Source organism: Rosa rugosa, chromosome 6, assembly GCF_958449725.1.
Source record: "Rosa rugosa chromosome 6, drRosRugo1.1, whole genome shotgun sequence".
Classification (NCBI taxonomy): domain Eukaryota; kingdom Viridiplantae; phylum Streptophyta; class Magnoliopsida; order Rosales; family Rosaceae; genus Rosa; species Rosa rugosa.
In genome coordinates this window covers 15573627-15592463 of record NC_084825.1, presented here as the reverse complement: position 1 = coordinate 15592463, position 18837 = coordinate 15573627, and the positions used below count along the sequence as shown (strand labels likewise).

The 18837-nt window shown below is 39.1% G+C and overlaps 1 long non-coding RNA gene across 1 annotated transcript; it reads left to right on the top strand.

Moving 5' to 3' along the window:
* The first annotated feature begins 15677 nt into the window (after positions 1-15677).
* Positions 15678-18492, top strand: LOC133718448 (uncharacterized). The gene is made up of 6 exons (XR_009850302.1): positions 15678-15726; positions 17185-17289; positions 17380-17472; positions 17561-17653; positions 17811-17851; positions 18056-18492. It is a non-coding gene; the product is annotated as an uncharacterized LOC133718448 (long non-coding RNA).
* Positions 18493-18837: the final 345 nt, after the last annotated feature.

Sequence of the window (18837 nt, the reverse complement as noted above, 5' to 3'; positions counted from 1 at the left end):
CCCTTTGTGATCTTCTAAATGGAGGCATTCCATCCGACTATTATTATCTCAACCTTTCTATGATTCTTAGCTTAAGTGGTGTAAATTAGTTGATACTCCCAAATCACTTCAAATATTTATCCAGCATTTAATTTTCACAGGGCTTGTTCATAGGGCTAGCTTGCATAACTTGAGCTACTTAAAAGTACTATAACCTGTCCATAGAGTTTGATATTTTGACTTCTTTCTTGCTTCAATTTTGCTTGTCCATCATGTTTGATGTTTAGTATTCTGTTGTCTGAATGTTGCCGGTTATAGATTTTAAATTAGTCCCACTTTGTATTTTCTTAGCTTGCCTCTTCTTTGAAGTCATTTGTGAGGCAAGTAACTTAACTGTAAATGGTCCAACTCTAGAGGCTTATTACGATCTTGTAGAGCTTTCTGTTTAGTTCTATTAGATTAGTTATTGCTCATAGCAGAGTAATTAGTTCTAGACTACATAATTATCTTTAGATGAAGAATGCTTTAAGACATTTTTTGTTATATGAATTAATGGGAACTGTTGTGATTGTTCAGGGCACTCAATAACCAAGGTCTGAAGGGATTTTTGTACAATGACATTTTAAAATTGCGTCATTTAAAGAGCATGTGAGTTCCTTAGTGGATATTATAAATTATAAATTAAATTGTGATTTAACTTATGATTAAATTATGTGAAAATTTTTTGTACAGAAATCTCAGTGGAACTAATATCCATGGAGCCATTCCATCATCGCTTGGAGAAATTCCAAGTTCTAGTACTATATCTTCTCATATAGATTAAAGTGCTATATTTCCTTATTGTTTACTGTATCCTCGTAATAATTGAAATCACACTCTTTTGGCAGGGATCTTTCATACAATTCCTTCAACGGATCAATCCCTGAAACGCTTGGACAATTGTCCTCGCTAAGAAGACTGCGGGATTTTTGTCCTGCTTCTTTTTTTTTAGAACCTAATATTTTAAATGTAAAGATATAGTAACAACAGTAACTATTGGTTCTTATTGTGCAGATGCCTGAATAGCAACCTTTTGTCCGGAAGGGTTCCGGCTGCTCTTGTTGGAAGGCTTCTGAACGGTGTCAGATATAAGTAAGGAATCAGTTTCAGTTATCTTATTGAAATATGAGAGGATGAAATATGAGAGGAAGAATGTCTTCCTCTTGATCTTATTTTCAGATATAAAGATGATACAACATCCTAGCTTTATATAGGCATCTTACAAACAATTAATGCATGTGTGAATGCATGAACTAATTGCTGCAGCCAACCAATGTTGACATCAACTAAATACAACATGTGTAAATGCATATGTGAATGCAGCAGCCAGCCAACATTGACAGCAGCCAATGTTGACAGCTGATCCTATACTTCCAACACTCCCCCTCAAGCTGGATCAGGGAAGTCCCTTGAGCCAAGCTTGGAAAGCAGACGGTCAAACTGAGCGGAAGCGAGAATCTTCGTAAAAATATCTGCTAGTTGATCGCATGATCGTGTGTATACTGTTTCAATAAGCTTAGACTGAACCTGATCTCGAACAAAGTGACAGTCTACTTCAATATGTTTGGTGCGTTCATGGAAGACAGGATTGGCTGCAATATGCATGGCAGCCTGGTTGTCACAATGTAGAGTTATGGGTGCAGGGCATATAATGCCTAAGTCACCCAACAATGTCTTTAACCATATGAGTTCACAAGCTATGGATGCCATTGCACGATACTCAGCTTCGGCACTAGAACGAGCAACCACCGTTTGTTTCTTACTTTTCCAGGTAACTAGATTGCCTCCAATGAAGGTACAATACCCAGTTGTAGACTTTCGATCAATGGAATTGCCTGCCCAGTCAGAGTCTGAGTAGCCCACAAGGTTGAAGTGACCATTGTTCTTCATAATAATTCCTCGATCAACTGTGCCCTTTAAGTAGCGAAGAATCCTTTTGACAATTTGTAGATGATGAGTTGTAGGAGAGTGCATGAATTGACTAACCAAACTCACAGCGTAAGTGATATCTGGTCTTGTAATGGTGAGATAGATGAGCTTACCCACAAGACGTTGATAAACACAAATATCCGAGAGAGGCTCTCCTTCAACATCTATTTTAAGTCTGCTACTAAGAGGAGTGCGTGCAGGCTTACTCTCCTTCATTCCTGCCTCATCAAGAAGATCAACAACATATTTACGTTGATTTAAGAACATACCATTCGAGGAGTGATCCATTTCAATTCCCAGAAAGTACTTCAATGGTCCAAGATCTTTGATGGCAAAGGTGTTGTGCAAGGCTAACTTGAGAGACTTAATCTCATCCACATTATCTCCAGTGATGATTAAGTCATCCACATATACTAGAACAACCAACGTGCCAGCCTTGCCACGTCGAACAAATAAGGAGGAGTCTGCATGACTTCGCTTAAAGCTTGAGGCAAGAAGGACCGAACTCAGTTTGGAATACCAAGCACGTGGGGATTGTTTCAAACCATATAGGGCCTTGTGAAGTTTGCACACCATTCCAGCTTCGCTTTCACGTGGGTGACCAGGAGGTAATCTCATATACACATCTTCTTCTAGATCTCCGTGCAAGAATGCATTCTTGACGTCCATTTGGTATAGAGACCAGCCACAATTTATAGCAACAGATAACAAAACTCGAACTGAGTTCATTTTAGCAACTGGAGCAAAAGTCTCTTTATAATCAACACCAAAGGTTTGAGTGAAGCCACGAGCAACTAACCTTGCCTTGTGCCGCTCAATTGAACCATCGGAGTTGAACTTGATTTTGTAAATCCATTTTGCCCCTACAATTTTCTGGCCTTTGGGAAGTTTGACTATACTCCAAGTTCTGTTGTCATCAAGGGCTTTGAGTTCATCATGCATAGCTTTCTTCCAAATGGGTGACTGATTTGCTTCTTCAAAATTCCTTGGTTCAGTTTCTTTGGAAATCTTGATGAGGAAAGCACTATGAGAAGAGGAGGTATTGATGGAATGAGCAACTTGTGCAAGAGGATAACGTGGTGTGTAAGTCTCATAGTCCTGAAGTCTTGGTGGTGGATGTCTCATCCTTGGTGGGTTTCTTCGAGGTTGAGATGTGTTTGGTACAACTTCTTGTTGATCATCTTGAGTATTGGACTCTGTCGGCACCTCTTCAGTGTTTGCAAATTGTTGAACTAGTTGTGGTGAACTAGGAGTGCCTATTGCAGCTTCAACAGGAATTGGAGTGGGAAACAAGTCACAAATATGCTCCCCCTGAGGTTCATTCACTATGTCAAAAAATGCTTCATACCATACCCCTCAGACGACAGAAGACGTTTTTTCTGTTGTCTGATTTTTTTGAAAGTCTTCAGACAACAGATTTAATTATTTATGTCGTCTAAATGGTATCAAAATCAACACCAATTCAACTTTTTCAAGTTTGTTATAATTTAGAAAATTCAGACAACAGATTCTGTTGTCTGAGTAAATGGAAAAGTTATTTCTCCTTGTGTGGACAAAAACAGTTTTTTGGCCTAACTACAAGTCCCTCTTCTTCTGACCTAGACCCCGCGTTCCACCACTTGGTGGAAAAATGAAAAAGCTCACCGTCTTCGTTCATTCTTAGTTTTCCCTCGCCCGACCAAGCAGCTCCTCTTCTTTGCTGCTATTCCTCCATCACTGCTCTCTCGTATCGGTCTACAAAGTACAAACCAACAACCAAAGCAGCCTCTCACCCCGTGCTTTCCCGTACCCAGTGAAAAAATCAAAACATCTCTTTTTTACCTCGCGCTCTCCTGACCTAGAGCAACTAGAGCTAGCTATCAGATCGATTCATTCCTCTCATCTCAAAACCATGAGAGGTTCTTCTTCCCCAGAAGAGACGGAAGCTAGAGACGCACCGCCTAAGTTAGGTTTTGGACACAAAAGATTCTTCTTCAACCTCTCCTCCAGCTAACTTGGGTTTTGGTTGAGTTCTTCAATTTCACGAACGATTCCGAAGTATTGATTCACTATTGTTGGATGGTAAGCCTCTTTCTCCGAAGTATTGATTTGTTTTGGGTTTTAGGGTTCTCTTGGGATATTGATTTGGGTGTTTTTGCTAATGTCCTTTGCAATTAGGTTTGGGTGTTTGGGCTTCTATCGATTTAGAGATGTGGGTGACTGAAATAGAGTTGGGTCTTACTCTAATTTAGGAATTTGCTGCTGGGTTTATGGATTTGGGGATGGTTTGTTCTTGAAGTCAATTTAGGTGTTATTTGGCTTTAGATTTACTGCTGGGTTTATAATTTATATAAACCTTCTTCTTTTTATTTTCCAACTTCAGTTCATCATCCAAAGTAACTTGCAATCACTACTACAGAAAACCATTTTGGGGACACCCACTAATTTTTTTAAGGACGTTTTTTTACACTCGATGTTCTTGTATATATGTTACGACGTCAACAGCACTACAAAAGAAAAAACAGGAGATGTTGCGCGAGGGCAAAGGCGTCTATACCTCCTCAGAGGTTTGCTAGACATTTGATCCACTCCATGCGCATTCTATTTTCCCCAAAATTGCTTTGGGCATTTTCGTGTTCCCTCTCAGATGCAAACCCTTCTGTTTCACCTACCCTCAGTTTCATTATCAAATTTTCACTTGGTCCTATCAATAAGCAATTTTCTACTCTTTCCACCTCGGTGCATCGACCATCACTGTTCTCTCATCACTCAGCAAAGCCCTAATCTTCTTCCCTGCCATCTAAAATCCGGAGTCTAATAGCTGAGGAGTGGAATCCTTAGTCAATCAAAGATAAAAATTCAGGTGGAGTTTATGTTTTGAATTGGTTTTTGTGTAAATTTCTTTCTTGTTGATGATTTCAGATCACTAGATCTTAATCTATCTCTAAGTCAGTTAAGGTTTCAAAGAACACTCGAAGATAGTTTCCCTCTCTCTTTCTCTCTCTCACATGACCGATCTCATCTTTACCCAAGACTCAATTGGTCTATGCTGTGGTTCTTCGTCTCGCTTAGATTGATAGTGAGGGAGGTTGTTGATCGGCATAGACAGGTCTCAATTTCCATTTGTTTCCAGCTTTGAGGCATAAAAGGTAACTGCTTGATGTTAATTTTTGGGTCAATTTTGTTGGGTACGGTTTTTTGGGATTATTCGATTAAGGGTTTTGTGTAAAATTTCATCAGCATGAGCTTTGTTTCTCAGATTGTATCTGAATTGCAAAGCTCTGATTTTTGGTGTGGGTGGAGGCTTTTAATTAGTTGTGTTCTTCCTTCTTTCTTTTGTTAAAGGATCACCGAATTTCATATATATATATATATATATATATATATAGATCTGTATCTATGAATCCGTCATGAGTAATTTTTTTTTGCTTTCTGTCCATGCAGAATTAGAGTCAAGGGGAAGAGTAATGTAATACCCGAAAAAATCCAAATTAAATTCCGTGGATTTTTAGAAATGATTTCACGATAGTAGGAGCGAGTACGAAGCTTGGAGAAGTCGTGGAATTAGTTCGAACGATTTTATTTTCGAAAACGAACGTTTTTAGGGGGTCAACAAAGTTGACTTTTTATACGTTCAAAATTTGGGAAAACTTCCTTCATGAAAGTTGTAGAGCTCGTCGATACGAGTTCGTGGACATGTGGAACGCAATATTCGGAGTTCGTATGATTAAGTTATGAATATTTTAAAATTGGGTTTTTTCTATAAATAGAGAAATTTTCCAAATTCTTTCATTAAGGACGAAACTTTTCCCTTTTTGCTAAATAGTCCCTCCGGTTCTCTCTCTCTCTCGATCGAAAACCCTCAGACCCGGAACTATTCGACTGACCCGACCCGGACCCATCTCCGGCCTCCGGCGTCCTCCGGCCACGACCCGGCCCTCCTTGTGATCGCCGCAAGCCGCCCAGTCGCCTGGTGCCACTTTCTTGCACCGCCGTTGCCCCCAAACCTGGATCGAAGCGACCCCAGGCGAAGTAACCGACCCGACCGGATCTCATCGACGCCGGCGTTGCACGGGCCGATCCTCCCCATTTTCGTGATCTCCTCCTTCCCCTGATCATCCTCATATCCTCCTTGCTTGACGATTTGGAGTGTGGAGTGAAAGATCACGAGTTGAAGATTTCGACGTCCCTGATTCAATCTGGAATCTGATCAGACGCACGAGATTAATCCAACTTCAACGCTTGATCTAGGACGATCTAGGCCGAACCAGGCTTAGCTCCAGGTATGAAAGTCGACCACCCTTTCATTTTGAACCAGTTTGTAGTTGGTCACTTTGCCATCTGAGGTGGTTGACCGGCGTTGACCGCCGCGTTGACCGCCCACTGACCACCGTTTGTGGCGGCGCATCAGACCATATTTCGAGTTTTCATTATCTAGGCGATGATCTATGCATCCATACGAGCGTTTTGATATATAACATGGTCATGTTAGAAAAAGTTGATAAATAGTGGATTTACGTTTTGACGTTACTATTTAACGTTTTTACGTTTATCTTCGGGTTACGATCTGTGAAGATCTGACCATCGGTTTTGCTTCAATTTTGGATATGTTGATCGTATGACTGTCCCGGTGACCTTGTGAGGTCACGGGCGAAGATCCGACCGTTGGATCTTCGTATAATTGAGAAATAGTGATTCGGAAGGCGATTCGTGAGAATCTGACCGTCGGATTTTCATATAATTTTGTGGAGATGTTAGTAAAGGCGATTCAGGAAGATCTGACCGTTGGATCTTCGTGTTAATTTTGGAGGATGATCCTAAAGGCGATCCGTGAGGATCCGACCGTTGGATCATCATTAAATTCAGATCCGACCGTTGGATCATCGTTTAATTTGAATCTGAGCGTTGGATCGTCGTTTAATTACATATTTGAGTTGTTGGCTAAGTCAAGATCATTATTGGACTAGGTGATTGACGGTTTGAGTTGGTGGACGATTGTGGACCGTATTTTGAGCTGAATTGAAGACGCAGCGGGATTATCGAGGTGAGTAAACCTCACGTGGTTCATATTACGAACCCAATACAATTAATTGCTTTATTTTGTTGCAATCATATGAACTATTGTTGGTGTTACTAGACATTCCTGTGTGAATGTCTGTATATATATTATTACGTGAAATAATATGTATTGTTGGAGTTGTGTTGAGTTATTGTTGAGAAACAATATATTGTGAGAGATATTGAGTTTATTGTTGAGAAACAATATATTGTGAGAGGTGTTGAGTTTTATTGTTGAGGAACAATAAATTGTTGTGATCTGTGGAGATCACTAGGTCACGAGGTGACCATGGCATCTATTAGTGAATCACGCTCTCGTACCGGGCTGGTGGTTATTAATAGTATTAAATCGTAATCACGTCTGTGGCCGGACGAGTGGTTACGTTCAGTTAGAGCTCTAGTCTGTCTGCCAAATGTGGAGTGAACTTATGAGTGAAATTGAGAGTAACTCATAAGTGTCAATATATATATGGTAACCTTATGAGGGAAATTGAGAGTAACTCATAAGGGTCTATATATATATATGAGTCTGTCTACCAAATGTTGGGAAATCTTATGAGCGAATTTGAGAGTAACTCATAAGTGTCTATATATATATATGAGAGTGAGTGATCTTATGAGCTAAATTGAGAGTAACTCATAAGTGTCTATATATATATATGAGAGTGAGAAAGTAACGTGGGTTTGTGGTAGTCTTGAAATCTAATAAATCAACAGTTCTTTCTTGTTTACTCATACTGGCTGTAAAAAGCTTACCGGGTTTTGTGTTGTTGCAACTCCCGGTACACTATTCAAATTGTGTAGCGGGTAATCCTACAGGACAGGAGAACCAGGACGGTGATCGTGCGGTTAGAGCAATTGTTAGAGTTTTACAACAATTGTAAGTTGTGAGGTGTGTTATGCTCATTTGAGCTTTATAATATATTGTGAGAGTGAATTGTAATAATGAACTCGAAGTTTCGAGATTTGGTTTTTTGTAATTGTAATTATTCAGGTTTCGGATTTGAATTTATTATTCAAAATTCGGGGCGTGACAGTTTGGTATCAGAGCGTAAGGTGCATATTTGGTGATGTGTCAATACCTTCCGAGTGATGGCCCGTCTGCAGCGGATCCCCATCGTGTGCTCTTCGGTATTGGCTAAGTCATTGGGTATGCGTGAGTGTTGGGAGTTGTTTAGGCCGCTAGGTCGTTTAGGGAACGTGAATACCTTCCCTATAGTATTGACTTGGTTAATATGAATTTGTATTTGACTTATACTGTGTTTTAAGTGTTATACATGTCTTAGCCAAGCATACTATACTCCTTAGGTGATGGAGATTCGAAGGGGTTGTACTTAGAACCTTACAGTTGTCTTGTAGGTTCGTATTGGAATAAGTTCAGTGGCCGCGAGTTACAATCCTTGAGGAATAGGAACCTCTTGATTCAACTCTGTTAAGTCAACGAGGATTGTTTTATGGAAATGAGGTTCTTTTGATTGTTGAAGTGTTTGGTTGAAGACATGGTGTGGACCTATGCACGTACCTAGTGTGGATACGAGTATGAATTGTTATAAATTTTGTCTTCTTAAGTTGGACGTACAGATTTTAGATGAGGTGTACGTATCAAGGATTAGATATCTTGTTTTATAAAGAGACGTCTTAGTGGAGTTTTGGTAATTGACATGTGATACGTGATTAAAGTGACTCTGAGGCAATTATGCTGACCTTGTGTGAGATTGAATTCTTAGTGTAGACTAAGAAGGTTGTGTGGTGATTTTATATACACTACGTGATGAACTTTTAGAAGGAAAAGTTATGAGTAAAAGTATGGGTTTTTCCCTGATGTCTATAGCAGACTTGTGAATATAGTTTTGTTCAAGTGAATGAAATTGAATTTTGAGGCCTATGTATGGTGCAGGAAGAAGCATGGAGGACATGTTAGAGTCAGGCAAGGGTTTGCCTTTGGTGATTGATTTTAGGTGATATAGTTAAACGCAATTTCAGATATTGATTTTAGTGACTTTGTTAGGTATCCATAGTGGTTCAAGTGAATTACTATGTGATATGGAGTTTGATTCGATTTCTGAATCGCTAAATGTTAGGGATTGAATTGTGGTGAGTTTTTGTTGAAGCAATTGATAGATGGAATTATCGAGATTCTATAAGAGTTGTAAGAGTAACTCTAAAAACGTGGGTTTTTCCTAGCTAACTCAGGATGTGTTTAGCTTTATAAATCCCTAATCCTATCGATGAAATTGTTGTGTTTGGTTTGACTCAGAGGATACTAGCTAGACCTCGATGCGACTTAATTGATTGTTGGATTTTTTTTGAGTGATTGTTTTTATTGCATCATTATGAAAGATGTGTGCAGTAGAGTTGTTTATGGTTTTGAAAATAGTATTGGGTGACCAAGGTTCGATCCTTGGTGTTGTTGTTGGTTAAACAAACAGGAAAGAAAACATGCACACCATCTTATTGAGTTTATATTACAAAAAAAAAAAAGAAAAAAAAAAAAAAAAAAAAAAAGGAAAACGAGGACTATGCTGTACTAAGCCTAGTCAGCAGCTCCGGATGGGTTGAGGCTGAGCTCAAGAGAAACTGGAGATCCACGGTTGTAACCGCCTGAGCCACCGAAATAGTAATCATGTGCACTACCTTCCTCGGAAGTAGTCTTCAGGTTACCAAAGACGTCCTCGCCGTGCACGGGGAACAGAGGAAGAGTTTGAACCTCCTGGTGATCTCCTCCTCGTTGTTGCAGGGATGTTTGTCCTCCTGTTGTGCCAAAAGAGTTGGACTGGTATTAGTGTTGAAGTGTGAGGAAGAATATGAAACAAAATTTAAATCAAGAAATCCTTCATTACCAGTAGAATAGGTGGAACCAAAGTTGAGATCAATGGATCTACCATCATCAGTAGAACTAGTGGACCCAAAATTGATGTCAATGGATCCACCAGCTGGCCCAAAATTGATGTCGATGGATCCACTAGCACCAGTAGAACCAGTGGACCCAAAATTGAGATCAATGGATCTACCAGTACCAAGAGAACTAGTTCCCATGGGCACTGGAGCAGCCTGATTACACCTATTCATCTGCTTCTCTCGAGCCCTGACGTTCTGGAACCAAAAGTAAATGTTCTTACCCTCAACATACCCATACTGGTTCAGCTGGAGACAGATCTCGTGAATCTGCTCTGTAGTTGGGCACTTAAATCCCTTGACATAGTAAAGATCCTTGAGGATTCTTATTTGTTCTGGAGTAGGAATCCACCTGGTACGGCTTCGCCAGAAATCCATGTTGGCACTACTTCCAGCTGCTTGGGTGTTTCCTCCCTCCTCTGTTGGTTGCTGTTGTTGTGGTTCCATTTGTTGCGGGGTTTGGAGCTCCATTAGTTGCAGAGTTCGTGGCTCTTGGGTCATGGGGTGAGAGGATGTGGAAATCGAGGAATACATGGTTTAGTGTTTGAGGGAGATTTTGTTAGAAGGATTGGAGTTGTTGAACTGGTGATTGGAGATCTGAGATTCTCAGAGGAAAGATGAGATCGAATCTTCAAATGGAAGAAAAGATCTGAGAAAGAAGGATTGAAGATTTGGAGGAAAAGATTGAAGATCTGAAAGTTCAGAGGAAAGATGGGATTGAATCAACTAGATGGGAGAGAAGATCAGAAGAGAAGGATTGAAATTGATGAAGAAAGGATTTGAGAAGAGAAAGGCTGAAGAGTTGAGAGAGAAAGGCTTGAGCTCGGAAGAAAATTTCTTTTCTTTTGGAGTGAACAGTTTTTCCCCAGAATGCACCTATTTATAGAACAAGGTGAGCAGATCTCCACCGTTGGATGAACGATCTCAGAATTTGAATCCACGCGTTGGATTAAAGTCATCCGAAAACCCGGAAAAGTTGTTGGCGCGTGGAGAGCGTGTAAGGGGACAGGCCGAACCTCGAGATGCTGTGGCAGACAGCTTTAGCCGAAAGCAGATTTGACTGCCGTAAATCACGGAAGGGATAAGCCGTGACACAAGTGGGCCGTACTTGGGCCTGTCTCGGATCAAGGCATCACTGTAGCTGTGGGTGGAGGCCTGATGGGCCGAGTTTCAGAAACAGTTTTGGACATGATGGGCCGAGTTTCTGAAACAGTTTTGGATGAGTTGGGCCGAATTGTTGAAACAGTTGAAACAGTTGGTTTAAATAAAAGGATTGGTATGGATAATAACGTGAGCAGCCGTGCTCGAGTGGTTGAGTGTACAGTTCGTGTACAAGAGGTCTGAGGTTCGAACCTCGCCTCTCGTTTATTTTTATTATGTTCGTTTATGACATAATAAGTATAAAATTTGTACACATTATATTAAGCACAGCTTGTGCTCCAGTGGTTGGGGGACAAAGGTTTCGTGCGACAGGTTGAGGTTTCGAACCTTGCCTTCCCCGTTATTTTATTTATGTCACTTATGACATAATAAATATAACACGTGAGCATATATTAATGAAGGCAGCTCTTGCTTCAGTGGTTGGGAGCAAAACCTTCGTGTTTGAGGTCGGGAGTTCGAACCCTACCTCTTACAAATATTTTTGGGTCTCGTATATGCTTGATATACGGATGTATATACGGTATGTACGGTATACATACGTATATACGGTCTGTACAGTATGCATACGTATATACAGTTGTACGGTATGCATACGTATACACGATCTGTACGGTATGTATACGTATATACGGTATGTACAATTTCATACCGTAGCCGAGCTGGAAGTTGGTGGGCCGATTGATAGGTCCAAATAGTAAGCCCAATTGTTCGGCCCGAATAGTAGGCCCAAATGTTAAACCCAAAGTGGTTTGGGCCGGTTCGAAATGTGGATGGTCCGATTTCTTCAGGCCCAATTGGCCAGCCCTAGTGCTTAGCCCAAGGATTGAGCAAGCCCAAGTCATCATCATTGGGTGACATAATTAATTGGCGTGCTTTTGGGGATGATTTGTTTTGAGTGATGCATCTCTATGGTTGTGAAGAGTGGTGCATGCTTAAGTTTTACTATGGAGATTTACCGTGATACTAATTGAGTAGCGAAACACTTTGTGAGAGTGTTTACTGTGCTTGTATGCCAGCACAGAGTGATGATCTATGTGAAGATCTATGTGATGATCTATGTGAAGATCTATGTGAGGATCTATGAGATGATCCATGTGATGATTTTGTGTAATTGATGTGGATTGATGTTGAACAGTTGTGTTGTGCGTTTACGTTTGTGATGAAAGGATTTAGTGGCCATAGGAATGTATTTTTATACAAAGGGTTGAGGCTCTGTAGATTACTACAGATTTGGAAAAGATGGAGATTCTATGGTTAGGTCAACCTTAATCGAGAGGAATTGACTTACGCTCAAATTTCGGGACGAAATTTCTTTAAGGAGGGTAGATTGTAATACCCGAAAAAATCCAAATTAAATTCCGTGGATTTTTAGAAATGATTTCACGATAGTAGGAGCGAGTACGAAGCTTGGAGAAGTCGTGGAATTAGTTCGAACGATTTTATTTTCGAAAACGAACGTTTTTAGGGGGTCAACAAAGTTGACTTTTTATACGTTCAAAATTTGGGAAAACTTCCTTCATGAAAGTTGTAGAGCTCGTCGATACGAGTTCGTGGACATGTGGAACGCAATATTCGGAGTTCGTATGATTAAGTTATGAATATTTTAAAATTGGGTTTTTTCTATAAATAGAGAAATTTTCCAAATTCTTTCATTAAGGACGAAACTTTTCCCTTTTTGCTAAATAGTCCCTCCGGTTCTCTCTCTCTCTCGATCGAAAACCCTCAGACCCGGAACTATTCGACTGACCCGACCCGGACCCATCTCCGGCCTCCGGCGTCCTCCGGCCACGACCCGGCCCTCCTTGTGATCGCCGCAAGCCGCCCAGTCGCCTGGTGCCACTTTCTTGCACCGCCGTTGCCCCCAAACCTGGATCGAAGCGACCCCAGGCGAAGTAACCGACCCGACCGGATCTCATCGACGCCGGCGTTGCACGGGCCGATCCTCCCCATTTTCGTGATCTCCTCCTTCCCCTGATCATCCTCATATCCTCCTTGCTTGACGATTTGGAGTGTGGAGTGAAAGATCACGAGTTGAAGATTTCGACGTCCCTGATTCAATCTGGAATCTGATCAGACGCACGAGATTAATCCAACTTCAACGCTTGATCTAGGACGATCTAGGCCGAACCAGGCTTAGCTCCAGGTATGAAAGTCGACCACCCTTTCATTTTGAACCAGTTTGTAGTTGGTCACTTTGCCATCTGAGGTGGTTGACCGGCGTTGACCGCCGCGTTGACCGCCCACTGACCACCGTTTGTGGCGGCGCATCAGACCATATTTCGAGTTTTCATTATCTAGGCGATGATCTATGCATCCATACGAGCGTTTTGATATATAACATGGTCATGTTAGAAAAAGTTGATAAATAGTGGATTTACGTTTTGACGTTACTATTTAACGTTTTTACGTTTATCTTCGGGTTACGATCTGTGAAGATCTGACCATCGGTTTTGCTTCAATTTTGGATATGTTGATCGTATGACTGTCCCGGTGACCTTGTGAGGTCACGGGCGAAGATCCGACCGTTGGATCTTCGTATAATTGAGAAATAGTGATTCGGAAGGCGATTCGTGAGAATCTGACCGTCGGATTTTCATATAATTTTGTGGAGATGTTAGTAAAGGCGATTCAGGAAGATCTGACCGTTGGATCTTCGTGTTAATTTTGGAGGATGATCCTAAAGGCGATCCGTGAGGATCCGACCGTTGGATCATCATTAAATTCAGATCCGACCGTTGGATCATCGTTTAATTTGAATCTGAGCGTTGGATCGTCGTTTAATTACATATTTGAGTTGTTGGCTAAGTCAAGATCATTATTGGACTAGGTGATTGACGGTTTGAGTTGGTGGACGATTGTGGACCGTATTTTGAGCTGAATTGAAGACGCAGCGGGATTATCGAGGTGAGTAAACCTCACGTGGTTCATATTACGAACCCAATACAATTAATTGCTTTATTTTGTTGCAATCATATGAACTATTGTTGGTGTTACTAGACATTCCTGTGTGAATGTCTGTATATATATTATTACGTGAAATAATATGTATTGTTGGAGTTGTGTTGAGTTATTGTTGAGAAACAATATATTGTGAGAGATATTGAGTTTATTGTTGAGAAACAATATATTGTGAGAGGTGTTGAGTTTTATTGTTGAGGAACAATAAATTGTTGTGATCTGTGGAGATCACTAGGTCACGAGGTGACCATGGCATCTATTAGTGAATCACGCTCTCGTACCGGGCTGGTGGTTATTAATAGTATTAAATCGTAATCACGTCTGTGGCCGGACGAGTGGTTACGTTCAGTTAGAGCTCTAGTCTGTCTGCCAAATGTGGAGTGAACTTATGAGTGAAATTGAGAGTAACTCATAAGTGTCAATATATATATGGTAACCTTATGAGGGAAATTGAGAGTAACTCATAAGGGTCTATATATATATATGAGTCTGTCTACCAAATGTTGGGAAATCTTATGAGCGAATTTGAGAGTAACTCATAAGTGTCTATATATATATATGAGAGTGAGTGATCTTATGAGCTAAATTGAGAGTAACTCATAAGTGTCTATATATATATATGAGAGTGAGAAAGTAACGTGGGTTTGTGGTAGTCTTGAAATCTAATAAATCAACAGTTCTTTCTTGTTTACTCATACTGGCTGTAAAAAGCTTACCGGGTTTTGTGTTGTTGCAACTCCCGGTACACTATTCAAATTGTGTAGCGGGTAATCCTACAGGACAGGAGAACCAGGACGGTGATCGTGCGGTTAGAGCAATTGTTAGAGTTTTACAACAATTGTAAGTTGTGAGGTGTGTTATGCTCATTTGAGCTTTATAATATATTGTGAGAGTGAATTGTAATAATGAACTCGAAGTTTCGAGATTTGGTTTTTTGTAATTGTAATTATTCAGGTTTCGGATTTGAATTTATTATTCAAAATTCGGGGCGTGACAAGTAACATTTGGGTCTAGGTTTTGATCAGGTAGCAACTATACTTATCTAATTGGGTGTGATTTTTTTTTTTCCTTCTGTTCTTGCAGAACTGGACAATAACTTTATAGGATTGTGGTTCTCTTTTGTAACAATATCTCTCTATTTGAAGTTATGATGAAATTCAGCTTTGTTTTTTATTCTCTGCCACTGGATTTCAGTTATATTGAGCTATTGGATTTTGTGTTTTATCGTTGTTGTGATTGTCGGAGGTTTGGTTAGAAGCTGAGTTCTTTTTTTTTCGTGCTGTTTGAGTCTTGGTCTCTTTGCGTCCGGTATGATTTTTTTGTTTTCGAAGAATAACTTGAATTCACTGACAGTGGAGGAGGTAATATCTTCGATGTATTGAAGTCATTGAATTTAGCTCCTTTCGATCTGACTTAATGGAAGCCTATCTCAAACTAAGGGGCAGAAAAAAGAGATGCATTCTTGCCATAGTTGCATTTTGGATATTTCTGCTCAAGTTTGTGATCACCTTTGAATTATGCATCAATTGTTTTGAACCAAAGAACATGCACGGATGTGATGTAGTTTGCATAAAATCTTATTTGCGTGTCTCCTAGACTACAATGCATAGTACAAATCAAAAAGAAAAAAAAGAAGCTAATATGTAACTCATACTCTTTACTTCTTATTTTGTCTCAAGCAGTGTAAACTTCACCAAGAGTGCTGCAACGTAGAATGCCAAATTTGAGGTAATCCCTTTGTCTCCATTACCCATTAGGTACTTGCTAATTAATTCTCTTGCTTGATGTGGGTATATATCTGAATTTGTTTAATTTTGTTTTTACTTTGTGTTTCTATGAATGTGAACGACTTACAGATGAAAAAAGAGTGAACAGCAATTGATGTGAATTTGAAAGGAATGAAGATTAGAATTTGCTAAAAACAGTGCATGTTATGAATTATATGATTGTCATTATAACAAAGTATTTGTTTATTTACAGGTGCACTACATGACATTCTGTGAATGTTATATAAGTTGAAATCAGTTTTGTAGATGAAAAACCTAAATTCAGTTTTATCCAGTTCTATCACTCATATTCCCGCAGCATCGCGCGGGTGCACTTTCTAGTTTAAATATGCATGTTTAGTTGCAATTGGTACCTTGGCAGCTGTCATCATCTTCATGTTTTGGTTTTGTATATTGCATTAAACTTGAAAATTTAGATCATTGGAGTCAGCTTGTGGAGAGATATTGGAAGCATGTGGTTGAAAACAGACTTAGAAAGTAATTAAGTCTTTCTTTCCTTCTTTTCTTCTCAGTTCTCCTATATGTACTGAATTATACTTTTTAATTGTTATGCAGTTGTGCTACTCCTTTTCATTTGCATCATACTCACCAGTTCCGGTTCCTTTTTATGTCATAAAAATGGGTGACAAGAATGCTTTGGCTCTTTCTTCTCTCCCAATAGACATGTTGTTCTCATCTCATCAGTTTAAAGTCAATCAATTTCGTAGAATTAAAGATACAAGTTGCAATTTTAGTTGGAGAAAAAAAAAATTCTTTACGGTGCGTTTGGATGAGAAAATTATAAAATCCGTAGGAATTTATAAATGATGGAATCTTTAACTCCATCAATCTAAAATTCCATTAATTGCAATTTCTATTGTTTGGTTGCATCTATTTAGGATTTGAAATGTGTAATAAATTAAGAAAGTTTAAAAAAAATAAAAAGATAAAATAGAAAAAATTCTTGTTTTGGAAATAAAAATTGAATACTGCAAAGGAATTCGTAAATGACACCTATTTTGGTGGAAATTGAAGTGAGGAATTTAAATAACGAATTCCTTCGTTTTTTTCCACAGAGAAATTTAAAATTTTCAATCTGATAATGCCAAACGAGGGAATTGGCTTTTAGGAATTATGAAATCCTCACTTTTAATTAAATTCCATCATTTTTTCCCTCATCCAAACACACTCTTATAGTTTCTCAAGTTATAATTTACAGTAGTCATATTAAGTATACCCACCCAGATGCAAACTAGTCATTATTGCTGAGGAAATCATATAACTCTAGTCAGTCCCTTCTAAAGCCACTTTTTTTTCTTTTCTTCTTTTCTGAAGCATCTCTAAAGAAATTAAAACTTATATATCCTTATTTTTGCATATCCAATATTATCCATCATTGACCAAACTTCTTTTTCATTAGTTAACTGAAACAGGTGGTTACATGGACCACTGAAGCTATGTGACGCACTAGGAATAAGAGGTGCCTACGGGTGTATGTCAATAAGGATATAGGCATTGAAAAAGGGTAAAGCTATGTGACACCTCCCACTCTCTTATATGACAACCTTCTCAGCTCTATCAATCTAATTACTCCCTATATATGTTGTATCTGCAGGAACATTTACAATCATTTTGTAAGTGATGCAACTGGAGGAGCAACTGTTATGCAAACAGAGATAGGTACTCCAGCTGATCCCTTCCCAGCAAGGTTTGTTTACTTATTTCTTTTAAAATAATGCACAGATATAAGGTGCAATACTTTTCACTAATTTAATTCAATACCCTCTCTCTACCAGCATTGCATGATTGGTTCTTAGAGAAAGTGAAAAAGGTTGTTTCTTGCTCTTGTGTTGTTGTAAAAGTGTCACAAGGCACTGTGATTGCTAGAGGTATAAGTTCATCTCTCTTCTTCCTCGTCTGGCTCAGCCGGCGATAAAAAAAGATAGAAATTTTCAAATGAGACTTTGCTTGGATTAAATTCCAACTTTGAAGTGCTCTGTTGAATTTCATTCTAATATCCTTTTGCCATTTTACTTTCCTCTGCAGGTCCATGTGGAACTGTATACCATGGTCTGTGGGATGGATCAGTATGTTATCTTGTTCTTTCTCTAGTTAACTTCAAATTTAAGTGGATGTGCTATTGTGCTACGACCCTTTTTCCAGTACATGATGTTTTCAATTAGTCAATGAAGAAAAAAAGTAGAGTTCAAATTTCAATTTATCCAGAAAAGAATGCTTCTAAACTGCCTTGCTATACATTAATATAGTGTTTTCATGCTATTGTAATGTAGGTACTTCTACGCATCAATGTTAGCTTCATGAGTATTAAAAACTAAAAAGGCCTTAAGGAAATTGCAAAAGAATGCTCAAAAGAAGAGAAGGCATCATGATGTGGTTCGAGCTGAATGGGCAAATCATGTTATACAGTTTGAATTTTGGTTCTGTTTAAGGTAGATGAGTAGCACTTTGAACTGTTTTTGTGCATTCATATATAACTGATGGAAAGTGTTGATGAACTTAAATTATGCATGCAGTTGCTCTGTCTAGCTACTCTTTCTTTACCTTATAGGTTGTTGACTTGGTGCACTAGGTAAATGATCGAGATAAGATGGTTTTTTGGTTCTCTTGATCATAATGTAACTGTTGGCTAGGTTTAGAGTTGGAACTATGGATTGTATTTTGGATGATGTTGATGCAATTAATGAAACGAAGCCATCATTTTCAATGCTGATTTTAGTCCCAATTTTATGGTTTCGATGATTGTAAATGACTGATGTTAAAATGGTTGAAAGGCAACAGATATATGCAGGTTTATGTTGTATCAAGAAAATACAGCACAATTTATGTTGTATCAAGAAAATAGAAACAACATAAACAAATGATCATATGTTGTTTCTACCAAGTTCAAACAACAGAAAAGTAGAGTTCAAAGAGCTCTCAGACAACAGAAGTAGGTGATTGATATGTTGTTTCTACCACGTTCAAACAACAGAAAAATAGAGTTCAAATAGCTCTCAGACAACAGAAGTAGGTGTTGATATGTTGTTTCTACCACGTTCAAATAACAGAAAAG